The sequence below is a fragment of the Panthera pardus genome, unplaced genomic scaffold (genome assembly GCF_024362965.1).
Source record: "Panthera pardus isolate Hobbes unplaced genomic scaffold, ASM2436296v1 HiC_scaffold_17, whole genome shotgun sequence".
NCBI lineage: Eukaryota > Metazoa > Chordata > Mammalia > Carnivora > Felidae > Panthera > Panthera pardus.
In genome coordinates this window covers 148,215,402-148,230,299 of record NW_026526732.1, presented here as the reverse complement: position 1 = coordinate 148,230,299, position 14,898 = coordinate 148,215,402, and the positions used below count along the sequence as shown (strand labels likewise).

General features: G+C 36.3%; 2 long non-coding RNA genes across 2 annotated transcripts in view; both read left to right on the top strand.

Moving 5' to 3' along the window:
- Positions 1-14,898, top strand: part of LOC128777749 (uncharacterized) — a 49,927-nt gene that overhangs the window by 8,628 nt on the left and 26,401 nt on the right. The window lies entirely within an intron of this gene.
- Positions 1,401-3,219, top strand: LOC128777750 (uncharacterized). The gene is made up of 2 exons (XR_008423104.1): positions 1,401-2,185; positions 2,277-3,219. It is a non-coding gene; the product is annotated as an uncharacterized LOC128777750 (long non-coding RNA).

The window sequence follows — 14,898 nt, the reverse complement described above, 5'->3', positions numbered from 1 at the left end:
AACAGTAGACAAAAGCAGGTGGGCTATGAGGAGAGCCCAAACTTGGAGAGGAACGCTCCCCATGGGTAGTTTTGGATTTGTCTCCCTCTTTCATCTCCCAGCTTTGTCCTGAAGTCAGGCCTCGGGTGCAAAGCCGCAGTGCCCTAAATTGCCTAGAGAAACATCATTGTTCTGGCTGGAGGAATGGAGGAACCGGGAAAAAGGAACCCTGTGTAGGGGGGAGAGTGCAGGGAGGTTCCCACATGAGGGAGCTGGCTGGAGAAGGGGATTCCTTGAGTCTAGGTTGGAACTCTCACGAGTACCGAGTGACCCTGAGATACACAAACGTGAGGCACAGCACGGACTTTTTGAGAGCTGAACTAAGATTTAAGCCTTTTAAAATTAGAAAGCTGTCTTTTTCTTTATTGGCCAATGAATTGTGTCTTGTGTCCCTCATTCCAAAAAGGACTTGTAGCAGTTCACAGAGACAAACACAACTGAAAAAGGGGAAGGAAGAGAAGAAACTGGGGCAGAGAGAAAATAAAGCTAGGAAATAAGTAAAGCCAGGGGATCAAACTAAAATACAAAATGAACATCTTCTGTTAAGATTCTCAGGATCCACATAACAGTAAAAACATATGGTATTTGTCTTTCTCTGTATGACTTATTTCACTTAGCATAACACTCTCCAGTTCCATGGGGGAGGGGAAGAAAAAAAAAAAGAGGTTAGACTCTGAGGGAGAGAGCCAAAGCATAAGAGACTCTTAAAAACTGAGAACAAACTGAGGGTTGATGGGGGGTGGGAGGGAGGGGAGAGTGGGTGATGGGTAGTGAGGAGGGCACCTTTTGGGATGAGCACTGGGTGTTGTATGGAAACCAATTTGACAATAAATTTCATATTAAAAAAATGAACATCAAAAAGAAAAGAAAAGAAATGGAGTACTGGATTTGTCTTATACTGGCAAACAAGAGCAAATTGTAAAATATTCAGAAATTGTGAAAGACAATTGCTAACCATGGGTATCTTAACATTGGCCATGATTGGAAGTATTTCTACAGAAGTATTCTACAGAAACCAGGAATGTTACATGTCAGAATTTTTTTCCCCAGAGAGCCAGTTTAACAGGGCATATATTTATCAACCAGCTACAGATGGGTAAAAAACAATTGGCTCTGAGCTACAAGGTAGTGAAAACAAAGAAGGAAAGGAAATCAGGTATGAGGTTCAAAAGATTCATATAAAAGCTACAGCACTTGGGGCACCTGGGTGGCTCAGTCGGTTGAGTGTCCAACTTCGGCTCAGGTCATGATCTCGCAGTCTGTGAGTTTGAGCCCCGCATCGGACTCTGTGCTGACAGCCTGGAGCCTGTTTCTGATTCTGTGTCTCCCTCTATCTCTGCCCCTCCCCTGCTCATGCTCTGTCTCTCTGTCTCTCTGTCTCTCTCTCTTGTCAAAAATAAACAAACATTTTTTTAATGTAAAAAAATAATAAAAGGTACAGCGCAGGGAATATAATTAATGATATTGTAATAGTGTTGTGTGGTGACAGATGGCAGCTACAACTTGTGTTGGACATAGCATAACATAAACTTGTGGGATCACTATGTTATACACCTGAAACTAATATAACATTATGTGTCAACCATACTTCAATTTTTAAAAATTAACTAAAAAGAAACCATCCAACAAAAACAACTCTATATGCATGAATAAATTTTCAAGTCACATAGAGGATTTGCAAAAACAGGATATGCATGATACCCTAAAGGAAACTACAGTAGATTCCAAAGTATCAGTATCTTTGAAAAAAGCTACATTTTATAGCCATATTATACTAAAAGTAGAACTTGATAACAAAAGGATACCTAAAATTCTCACAGTTTGCAAACTAAGAAAGTATTCATGAATAACGTGGATTTAAAAGGCAGTCATGGGGTGCCTGGGTGGCTCAGCCAGTTAAGTGTCTGACTTTGGCTCGGGTCATGATCTCACAGCCCAAGAGTTCAAGCCCCACTTCGGGCTCTGTGCTGACCATGCAGAGCCTAGAGCCTGCTTCACATTCTGTGTCTGCCCGTCCTCCACTCACACTCTGTCTCTCAAAAATAAATAAGTGTTAAAAAATAACAATAATAGTAAATGATAAATGGCAACGACATTTTAAAAAATAAAAGGCAGTCATGAGAGAAAATAACACGTTTAGAACTAGGTGGTAACCTTTTGGGATGAGCACTGGGTGTTGTATGGAAACCAATTTGACAGTAAATTTCATATATTAAAAAAAAAAAAAAAAGAACTAGGTGGTAAAAATGTTGCATATCAAATTTTATGAGATGCAGTTAAAGCAGTACTCAGAATTTTACAGCTTCAAATACATTTATTACAACAAGAAAAGTTAAATATAAATGGCCTAAAATTTCTCCAAAATTTTGAAAAAGAGTGATTGAATAAACTTAAAGCAATAAGAAGGAAGGAAATTATAAAGATAAGAATAGAAAGCAATTTAATAGAGGACAAAAACTATGTAGTAAAAATTCACAAAACCGAAAGCTCCTTCTTAAAAAAATATTTGTAAGATACTCAAATTTAGAACAAGACTGATGATGAATAAAGGGGAGAGAAAATGAAGAAACAAAATACGGAATGAAAAGGGGAGAATAGCCTACAAATATTACAGATATGAAACTTAATAAAGGGTAAAATTATCAAATCGAAAATTGAAAAATTTCGATGAGACAGATAGCTCCTAGAAAAATTTAAACTAATGCAATTTGTACAAGAAATAAAAATTTGAGAATACCAATAAATATTGAAGAAATGAAAAAAGTTGCTAATAGCATCTGATAAAAATAATTTTTTTAAATGCCCACATGGTTTCACAGGTGAGTTCCATCAAACATTCAAAGAGTATACAACTCCTATCATATGTGCTTTTTTCCAGAAAATAGAAAAAAGATTAAAGCTGTTCAGCTAATTTTATTAGGCTAGCATAATCTTGATTTCAAAATGAGGTATGGGGAGGGCGCCTGGGTGGCTGAGTTGGTTAAGTGTCCTACTCTTGATTTCTGCTTGGGTCATGATCTCACTTGATTTCGGCTCAGGTCATAATCTCATGGTTAGTGGGTTTGAGCCCCACGTCAGGTTCTGCACTGACAGCACAGAGCCTGCTTGGGATTCTCTCTCCCTCTCTCTCTGCCTCTCTCTCTCTCAAAATAAATAAATAAACATTTTTAAAAGAGGCGGGGGGGGGGGCGCCTGGGTGGCTCAGTCGGTTAAGCGTCCGACTTCGGCTCAGGTCACGATCTCGCGGTCCGTGAGTTCGAGCCCCGCGTCAGGCTCTGGGCTGATGGCTCAGAGCCTGGAGCCTGCTTCCGGTTCTGTGTCTCCCTCTCTCTCTGCCCCTCCACCGTTCATGCTCTGTCTCTCTCTGTCTCAAAAATAAATAAACGTTAAAAAAAAAAAATTAAAAAAAAAAAAAAAAGAGGCGGGGGAACAAAAAAGGTAATAGAATGAACTGTTAAGCACAAAGCAACTCACTTTGAATAAAGAATATATACACACAAAACAATACACATTTTTCAAGAATACATATAACCAAAAGATATATACAAAACACAGGAGAAGGGTTGCCTTTGGTGAAGGGAAAGAAACTGGAATTTGGGAAACGTGCATCAAAAGAAATAAATAGTAACAAACATAGAGAAGATTTTGTATGGACCAGTGATGACCATGTGCCACGAACTGAGGAATATAATTCTAATATTTGTGTGTAAGATTTTTTTAAAATTAATGACTCAAAGAAAATCATAGCTCTGAGAGCAATTTATTCTATATTTCCATGACAAATATTCGATAATTCCCTATTTTTTCCATCTAATTAAATACAGGGAATATAGTTAAAGTGTTCAGTTGAGGATCAGGATTTAGACAGGGGAGATAGAAATTAAAAAAGCTTAGATTCCTCTCTACATTTACAGCATCTCTTTCCAATTAATTATCTCCAGTAATATGTATTTTTTTATTCTAAGTATTTTAGAATCTAATAAACATCCTCTTTTTTATATAATGAGCCAGAATATATGGATTATCTTTGGTCCTCTTTACCAAATTCTTAACTCTGCTGGTTATGGGCATACATTGTAAGAAGAAAACTGTCTTAATTCCATTGACCTTATTCAGAAGCATTGGAAATTGGTTCAACAATATTCAACTTTACCCAACAATGTTTATGACAGAGTTGTATGTGGAGTATAGGTATGTGTAATACAGACTATATGCTCTCAAAAACTCAGAGATGAAGTACAGATATTCAATGTTTATCTAAACTGTGTTGGCAGGGAAGAGAGTGGATTTCTCTGGGAAGTGCTTTCTCTAGGAAATGTAATAGTCAGAGTCCTCTGGGTACCTGGGTACCATATCTGGGTACCATAGCCTAACCCAATTGACACAAAATCAGCCATCACATGGCTCAAGGTGCAACTTTGAGATAAATGTGGTGGGAATGTTGAGGAAGGAAATGGACTAGGTGCTAACCCATTAGGACAGATGAAAGATCACTGAAGTGTCAGACTGACCTCACATCCCAGGTAACATGCAAACAGGTTTTAGATTAAGTTAGGTATCAAACAAATACTGAGTGATTTCATTGAGGATTTTTTGTCCCTACCTTTATGGGCTAGCTGCCTTAGACTGCCTTAGAGAGCATACATAGAAAAAAGAACAAATTAAAAGCTTTTCATCCAAACTCAAGACATGAATGAGAAATTCTAAAAACCGCTGTAGCAGTTTTAAAGGATACCTTTTCTTCTGTACCCTAGCACAGATGTAGATGAGGGTCATAGAGCCATTAATTGTATAACCCCACAGTGTCTCTTATGCTAAGGTAAGGCCACTGGTTGGGAAGATTCGGGCCCTGAGATATGACATGGTGATATATGAACAGACACAGGGAAGTCAGACAACTGTGAATCCTCAATCTCCCAAACATCTTTGCTGGAAGAAGCAGACCCATTGCATTAGTTATTTATTACCCTGTCATACCCACTCTATTGGTTATCTATTGCTGTGTAACAAATGGCACCAAAATTTAGCAGCTTAAAATAATAAACATTTACTTTGGGGCATTATTGGGACAATAGGAGACATTTGAATATGGACTGTGTATTTGATAATATTGTATCAATTTTAAGTGTCTTGGGGGTGATGCTGGTGGTATTGTGGTTATGTAGGAGAAATATCCTTGTTCTTGAAACACACATGCCAAACTATTGATGGATGCATTGTCATAACGTCCACAGATTATTCTCAAATGGTTTAACAAAATAGTTCCTCAATGGTAAATAGATAAATAAAATGTACTATATTCACACAATGGAATCCTATATAAGAAATCCATATGAATAAACTAATAATTCAATAGCATGGATAAATCTGATAGAAACAATATTGAGTGAAGAAGGCAGACACACAAAAAATATATACAAGTATCTTTCAGTTATATATTGCTGTGTAGCAAACCACCCCTAAATTTCATGACTTAAAACAAAACCAATCATTTTATTATCTCCTGAGAGTCTGTAGGTTAACTGGGCTTTAAGAGGTACTGATGTAGCCCATGAACCAAAGCATTTATTCATGGCAGATCCTCCACACAGCATCTCACATTCCATATATGGACAACAGTTATGTTTTCTGGCTGACTATGGGGTTCCACAATCCTTAGAATACTCTAAAACTTGCCCTGCATTATGAGTCCTGCCTCCCCAGAGTAGAAATCAGAAAACTCAATTCCCTAGGCCATCTTTAAAGCTAGGGCACCAATCAAATTCATCCACCTGTGACTTCAGTTCAACACCGAGCAACAGAAGAAAATGGAGGTCCACTCTGCACTTATTTCACTAACAAAGGTGACAGAAGAAGTAACTGGCTTTTGGGGAAGCAGTGGTTAAAAAAAAAGAAGTTCCTGGAACAGAAGTGGTTGAGGAGGTGTCTTCAATACCAATTGTGGTAAAGTCCCGTTCCTAACAACAGAGGAAAAAGCAAGCTTTAGAAGAAGTGGGACAGCAGCAGTGATGCAGTTTATCAGACATATTCTGTGTCTGGGTGGGGGAAGGGGTGCGGGGGGGGGGGGTGTCTTGTCCTGTTTATAATGAGCCTTCCATCTGTTGTCTCCACATTTCTACTCTAAAACCCTAAGTCTGAGAGAAATGTATTTTTTGGACTTTTTGAAGTCTTATCAAACTCATTAATGAAGGACCCAGGAAGAATAAAAGAGACTTGATTCAAAGACAAAAAAAAGGGGGTGGGGGTGAGAGAGAGATTTGCAAAACCAAGATGAATGTAGTCAGGAAAAATTGCTGTTAGAGATTCAAAATGATTAATGTACAACAGAGCAATAAAATCACAACCTTGACATATCTTCTTTACCAGAGAAAAAGCAAAGCCATCATACCTTATCAGCTTTCTACAGATTAATCTCTAATAGTACAAGGCTGGCTGGGTTCTTTTTAGTCAAGTTACAATCCCTAACACACCCAGATTGTGATCAGGCAGAATTATGAGAAAGTATTCAAGTATGAGAGTGAATAATCAAGCAAGCAAAATTTTTGCCTTATTTCTAATTTTTAGAGCAGTTTTTCCTGTATAAATAAGATTTTTCAGAACATTTTCAGTAATGTTCTAATTCAGTATCATTAGATGGACAGTCTCTTTTATTCAACCAGTTTAGATTTCAGACATAAAGACTTCCTCGTTGCGTGTTTGACAAAGGCAAGGTCTTATTATTTATTTTTACTGAAGTATAGTTGACACACAATATTATATTAGTTTCAGATGTACAACATAGTAATTTGACATTTATATACATTAAAAAATGGCTATCACAATAAGTCCTATTATCATATGTCACCATGTGTAGTTATTACAATATTATTGACTATATTCCCTATGTTGTACTTTACTTCCCTGTGATTTATTATAACTGGAATTTGTACTGTTTAATCTCCTTCACCTATTTAACTCATCCTCCCACTCTCCTCCTCTCTGGCAACCACCAGTTTGTTCTCTGTGTTTATAAGTCTATTTCTGTTTTGTTTTGTTTTGTTTGTTTTGTTTGTTCATTTTGTTTTGTTTTTTAGATTCTACATATAAGTGAGATCATACAGTATTTGTATTTCTGATTTATTTCACTTATTTTACCCTCTAGGTTTATCCATGTTGTCTCAAATGGCAAGATTTCTTTCTTTTTATGATTGACTAATATTCCTCTGTGTGTGTGTGTGTGTGTGTGTGTGTAGACCATGTCTTCTGACCCATTCATCTATTGATAGACACTTAGGTTGCTTTCATGTTATATCTTGGCTGTCATAAATAATGCGGCAATAACTATAGGGTGCATTTTTTTTTCAAATTAATGTTTTTGTTTTCTTTAGGTGAGTACCCAGAAGTGGAATTGCGTGTATGGTACTTCTATTTTTAATGTTTTGAGGAACTTCAAATTATAGGATTATTTGTTCTTGTTCTGTGAAAAATGCCATTGGTGTTTTGGTAGAGATTACATTGAATCTCTATATTGCTTTGGGTAGTACAGACATTTCAACAATATTAATTCTTCCAATCCATGAGCACAGCATATCTTTCCATTTATATCTATCATTTTCAGTTTCTTTCATCAATGTTTTATAATTTTCAGAGTACAAGTCTCACCTTCTTGGTTAAGTTTATTCTTATGTATTTTATTCTTTTTGATACAATTGCAAAAGGAATTGTTTTCTTAATTTCTTTCTGATAGTTTGTTATTATGATATAAAAATATAACCAATTTCTGCATATTAATTTTGTATCCTACAACTTTACTGAATTCATTTGTTCTTCTAAAATTTTCTGGTGGAGTCTTCTCCCCTTTCATTTCTGATTTCATTTATTTTCCACCCCGCATCTTTCTCTCTCTCTTTTTTTTAATGAATCTGGCTAAAAGTTTATGAATTTTGTTTATCTTTTCAAAAACCAGATCTTGGTTTCATTGACCTTTTCTATTGAGTTTTTGGTCTCTTTTACATTTATTAAGTTCATTATAATCTTTATTATTGCCTTCCTTCTACTGGCTTTAAGATTTGTTTGTTCTTTTTCTAGCTCCTTTAGTTGTAAGGTTAGGTTGTTCATTTGAGATTTGTCTTGTTTATTGAGGGAGGCCTGTGTTGCTATAAACTTTCCTCTTAGAAACTGCCTGTGCTATGTCCTGAAGATTTTGGACTATTGTGTTTTCATTTTTATTTGTCTCCATTTATTTTTTATTTACTCTTTGATTTTTTTAGAATGACCCATTGGTTGATTAGTAGCATTTCTGTTTAGCCTCCATGTGTTTGTGCTTTTTCAAGGTTTTTCTGTGTACTAAAGCAGTCCTATAATTCCAGTGCTTAAACCCGTAAGTTTGTTCTCTCATTCTAATATCTGCAATATCAAGAATCAACAATACTTAATAGAGTCATTTCCAATGAGCTTCTGAGATTGTTTTCTATTATTTCTGCCAGAAGACAAAAAAAATTCTTTTTAATGTTTATTTTTGAGAGAGAGACAGAGTGCGATGAGGAAAGGACAGAGAGAGAGAGACACAGAATCCAAAGCAGGCTCCTGGCTCTGAGTTGTCAGCACAGGACCTGACATGGGCTTGAACTCATGAGCCCTGAGATCATGACCTGAACCAAAGTCAGATGCTTAACTGACTGAGCCACTCAGGTGCCCAAGACCAAAAATTTTAAGTTTTTATTTAAATTCCAGTTCGTTAATACACAGTGTAATATTAGTCAGGTGTACAGTTCAGTGATTCCATACTTCCATACAACACCCAGTGCTTATCACAAGTGCACTCCTTAATCCTCATCACCTATTTCACCCATTTCCCCCACTCACTTCCCCTCTGGTAACCATCATCAGTTTGTTCTCTATAGTTAAGAGTCTGCTTCTTGGTTTGCCTCTCTCTTTTTTTTCCCCCTATGATCATTTGTTTTGTTTCTTAAATTCCACACGTGAGTGAAATCATATGGTATTTGTCTTTCTCTAACTGACTTATTTCACTTAGCCTAATACTTTGTAGCTCCATCCACACCATTGCAAATGGCAAGATTTCCATTTGTATATATAATAATAATATTCCATTATATATATATGTATATATATACATACATATACATATATGTACATATATATATATATACATATAGTACATCTTCTTTATCCATTCATCAGTCTATGCACATTTGGGCTGTTTCCATAATTTGGCTATTTTAGATAATGCTGCTATAAACATCAGGGTGCATGTATCCCATTGAATCAGTATTTTTGTATTCTTTGTTAAATACCTAGTAGTGCAATTGCTGGATCGTAGGGCCTGGTTTGTTTTGTTTGTTTGGTTTTGGTTTTTTGTTTGGTTTGGTTTGGTTTTGTTTGGTTTTTGTTTTTATTATTCTTTTTTTTTTTTTTTTTTTTTTTTACTTAAATTCAAGTTAGTTAACATACAGTGTAGCATTGGTTTCAGGAGTAGAATTTAGTGATTCATCACTCACATATTACACCCAATGTTCATCCCAACAAGTGCCTTCTTTAATGCCCATCACCCATTTAGCCAATTCTCCATCCATCTCCCCTCCAGCAACACAGTTTGTTCTCTATACTTAAGAGTCTCACACGGTTTGCCTCCCTCTCTGTTTTTATCTTATTTTATTTTTCCTTACTTTTCTCTGTGTTCATCTGTTATGTTTCTTAAATCCCACATGTGAATGAAATCACATGATATTTGTCTTTCTCTGACAGATTTATTTACTTAGTATAATACCCTCTAGTTCCATCCACATTGTTGCAAATGGCGAGATTTTATTCTTTGTGTTCGCTGAGTAATATTCCGGTGTGTGTGTGTGTGTGTGTGTGTGTGTGTCTGTGTCTGTGTCTGTGTTTACCACATCTTTCTTATCCATTCGTCGATTGATAGATGTTTGGGGCTCTTTACATAATTTGGCTATTGTTGATAACACTGCTATAAACATTGGGGTGCATGTGGACCTTTGAGTCAGCATTCTTGTAACCTTTGGATAAATACCTAGTAGTACAATTGCTGGATCCCAGGGTAGTTCTGTCTTTAACTTTTTTTTAAATTTTTTTAAATGTTTTATCTATTTTTAAGACAGAGAGAGACAGAGCATGAGTGGGGATGGGGCAGAGAGAGAGGGAGACACAGAATCTGAAACCGGCTCCAGGCTCTGAGCTGTCAGCACAGAGCCCGACACGGGGTTCGAACTCACAAACTGTGAGATCATGACCTGGGCTGCAGTCAGAGGCTCAACCGACTGAGCCACCTGGATGCCCCTGTCTTTAACTTTTTGAGGAAACTCCATACTGTTTTCCAGAGTGGCTGCACCAGTTTGCATTCCCACCAAAAGTGCAAGAGTGTTTCCCTTTCTCTGCATCTTTGTCAATACCTGTTGTTTCTTATGTTGTTAATTTTAGCCATTCTGACCAGTGTGAAGTGATATCTCATTGTAGTTTTGATTTGCATGTCCCTGATGATTAGTGATGTCAAACATCTTTTCATGCATCTTTTGGTCATCTGTTGGTCTTCTTTGGAAAAATATCTATTCTTATCTTCTGCCCTTTTTTTAGTTGGATTATTTGTTTTGAGGGTGTTAAGTTTGATATGCTCTTTATAGATTTTGGACACTCACCCTTTATTAGATATATCATTTGCAAATATCTTCTTCCATTCCATAAACTGCCTTTTCGTTTTGTTGATTGCTTCTTTTGCTGTGCAAAAGCCTTTTATTTTGATGTAGTCCCAATAGTTTTTCTTTTGTTTCCTTTGCCTCAGGAGATATATCAAATAAAAGTTACTATAGCCAATGTCAAAGAGGTTCTCCTCTGTGTTCTGCTCTATTATTTTAATGGTTTCCTTTCTCACTTTTAGGTTTTTAATCCATTTTGAATTTATTTTTGTGTGTGGTATAAGAAAAGTAGTCCAGTTTCATTCTTTTGCATGTTGCTGTCCAGTTTTCCCAACGCAATTTGTTGAAGAGACTTTTTTTTCCATTGGATATTCTTTCCTGCTTTGTCAAAGATTAATTGACCACATAGTGGTGGGTTCATTTCTGGGTTTTCTATTCTGCTCCATTCATTTATGTGTTGATTTTTGTGCCAGTACCATACTATCTTTATCACTATAGCTTTGTAATATAACTTGAAGTCCAGAATTGTGACTTTAGCTTTGCTTTCCTGTTTCAAGGTTACTTTGGCTATTCAGCATCTTTTGTTCTAGCTTTGTGAAAAATGCTGTTGGTATTTTGATAGGGATTGCATTAAATGTGTAGAATCCTTTGGGGAATGTAGACATTTTAACAATATTTGCTCTTCCAATCCATGAGCATGGAATGTCTTTCCATTTCTTTGTGCCATCTTCAGTTTCTTTCATCAGTATTTTATAGTTTGGAGAATATAGGTATTTCACCTTTTTGGATAGGTTTATTCCTAGATATCTTGTTATTTTTGGTGCAGTTGTAAATAGGATTGTTTTCTTAATTTCTCTTTCTGCTGTTTCATTATTGGTGAATAGAAATGCAACAGATTTCTGTACATTAATTTTGTATCCTGCAACTTCACTGAATTTTTTTCTTAGTTCTAGCAGTTTTTTAGTGGAGTCTTTGGGTTTTCTATATAGAGTATCATGTCATTTACACATAGTGAAAATTTTATTTCTTCCTTGCCAATTTGAATGCCTTTATTTCTTTTTGTTGTCTGATTGCTGTGGTTAGGATTTCCAATACCATATTAAATAACAGTGATGAGAGTGGATATCCATGTGTTGTTACTGACTCTAAAGGAAAAATTCTCAGTTCCCCATCAAGGATGATATTTGCTGTGGGTTTTCCATATATGTTCTTTGTTATGTTGAGGTATGTTCCCTCTAACTCTGCTTTGTTGAGGACTTTTTTTTTTATCATGAATGGATGTTTTATTTTGTCAAATACTTTTTCTGCATCTATTTCAAGAATCATATGGTTCTTCTTACCCTTTCTTTTATTAATGTGGTGTATCACATTGATTGATTTGCCAATATTGAACCACCTTTGCAGCCCAGGAATTACTCCCACCTGATTGTGGTAAATGATTATTTTCACGTACTGTTGGATTCAGTTTGCTAGTATGTTACTGAGAAGTTTTGCATCCAGTTCATCAGGAATATCGGCCTATAATTCTCTTTTTCAGTGGAGTCTTTATCTGGTTTTGGTATCAGGATAATGCTGGCCTCATAAAATGAACTTGGAAATTTTCCTTCCTTTTCTGTTTTTTGGAATAGTTTGAGATGAATAGGTATTAGCTCTTCTTCAAAGGTTTGGTAGAATTCTGTGAAGCCATCTGGCCCTGGACTTTTGTTTGTTGGGAGATTTTTTATTACTGATTCAATTTCTTTCTTGCTTATCAGTCTTTTCAAGTGTTCTATTTCTTCCTGTTTCACTTTTGGTAGTTTATATGTTTCTAGGAATTTATCCATTTCTTCCAGGTTGTCCAATTTGTTGGCACACAGTGTTTCATAATATTCTTTTATACTTGTTTGTATTTCTGTGGTGTTGGTTGTTATTTATCCTCTCTTACTTGTGATTTTATTTATTTGGGTCATTTATCTTTTCCCTTTGAGAAGTCTGGCTAGGGGGTTATTAATTTTATTAATTCTTTCAAAGAACCAGCACCTGGTTTCATTGATGTGTTCTAGTTTTTGTTAGTTTCTATATCATTTATTTCTGCTCTAATCTTTATTATGCCCTTCCTTCCACTGGCTTTAGACTTAGTTTGTTGTTCTTTTCTAGCTTCTTTAAGTGTAAGATTAGGTTGTTTACTTGAGACTTTTCTTGCTTCTTGAGGTAGGCCTGTATTGCTATGTAGTTCCCTCTTAGGATCGCCTTTGCTCATTGCAAAAGTTTGGGCCATTTTGTTTTCATTTTCATTTGTTTCCATATTTTTTTTCTTCTTTGATTTTCTGGCTGACCCATTCATTGTTTAGTATCATGTTGTTTGACCTCTATGTATTTGTGGTCTTTCCAATTTTTTTCTTATGGTCGACTTCAAGTTACATAGCATTATGGTGAGAAACTATGCATGGTATGATCTCAATCTTTTTGTACTTTTTGAGGCCTGATTTGTGACCTGGTATGTAATCTATTCTGGAGAATGTCCCATGTGCACTTGAAAAGAATTTGTATTCTGCTGTTTTAGGATGAAATGTTCTGAGTATATAAGTCCATTTTGTCCAGTATGTCATTCAAAGCTATTGCTTCCTTGTTGGTTTTCTGCTTAGGTGATCTCTCCATTGATGTAAGTGGGGTATTAAAGTCTCCCCCTACTATTATTGTATTATTATCAATTAGTTCCCTTATGTTTGTAATTATCTTATATATTTGGATGTTTCAATGTTGGGTATATAAATATTTACAATTGTTAGGTTTTCTTGTTAGATTGTCCCTTTTATTATGATATAGTGCCCTTCTTTATCTCCTGTTACCATCTTTGTTTTAAAATCTAGTTAGTCCTGGGGCACCTCGGTGGCTCAGTGGATTGAGCATCTGACTCTTTTTTTTTCTAACTTTATTTATTTGTTTTGAGAGAAAGGGAAAGCACACATGTGACCAGGAGAGGGCCAGAGACAGAGAGAGAGAAACCCAAGCAGGCTCTGCACTGAACTCACAAACCATGAGATCATAACCTGAGCCAAAATCAAGAGTCAGACTCTTTTTTTTAATGAAATTTATTGTCAAATTGGTTTCCATACAACGCCCAGTGCTCATCCCAACAGGTGCCCTCTTCAATGCCCATCACCCACTTTCCCCTCACCCCCACCCCCTATCAACCCTCAGTTTATTCTCAGTATTTAAGAGTCTCTTATGGCTTACCTTCTTCCCTCTCTGTAACTTTTTCCCCCCTTTTCCTCCCCCCCGGTCTTCTGTTGAGTTTCTCAGGATCCACATATGAGTGAAAACATATGGTATCTTTCTCTGCCTGACTTATTTCACTTCGCATAACACTCTTCAGTTCCATCCAAGTTGCTACAAAGGGCCATATTTCATTCTTTCTCATTGCCAAGTAGTATTCCATTGTATATATAAACCACAATTTCTTTATCCATTCATCAGTTGATGGACATTTAGGCTCTTTCCATAATTTGGCTATTGTTAAAAGTGTTTATAAACATTGGGGTACAAGTGCCCCTATGCATCAGCACTCCTGTATCCCTTGGGTAAATTCCTAGCAGTGCTATTCCTAGGTAGATCTATTTTTAATTTTTTGAGGAAACTCCACACTGTTTTCCAAAGTGGGTGCACCAGTTTGCATTCCCACCAACAGTGCAAAAGGGTTCCCATTTCTCCACATACTCGCCAGCATCTATAGTCTCCTGATTTGTTCATTTTAGCCACTCTGACCAGTGTGAGATGGTATCTCAGTGTGGTTTTGAATTGTATTTCCTTGATAAGGAGTGACATTGAACATCTTTTCATGTGTCTGTTGACTGTCTGGATGTCTTCTTTAGAAAAGTGTCTATTCATGTCTTCTTCCCATTTCTCCACTGAATTACTTGTTTTTCGGATGTGGAGTTTGATTAGTTCTTTATAGATTTTGGATACTAGCCCTTTGTCCGATATGTCATTTGCAAATATCTTTTCCCATTCTGTCGGTTGCCTTTTAGTTTTGTTGATTGTTTCCTTTGTAGTGCAGAAGCTTTTTTTCTTCATGAGGTCCCAATAGCTCATTTTTGCTTTTAATTCCCTTGCCTTTGGAGATATGTCAAGTAAGAAATTGCTGTGGCTGAGGTCTGAGAGGTTTTTTCCTGATTTCTCCTCTAGAGTTTTGATGGTTTTCTGTCTCACATTCAGGTCCTTCATCCATTTTGAG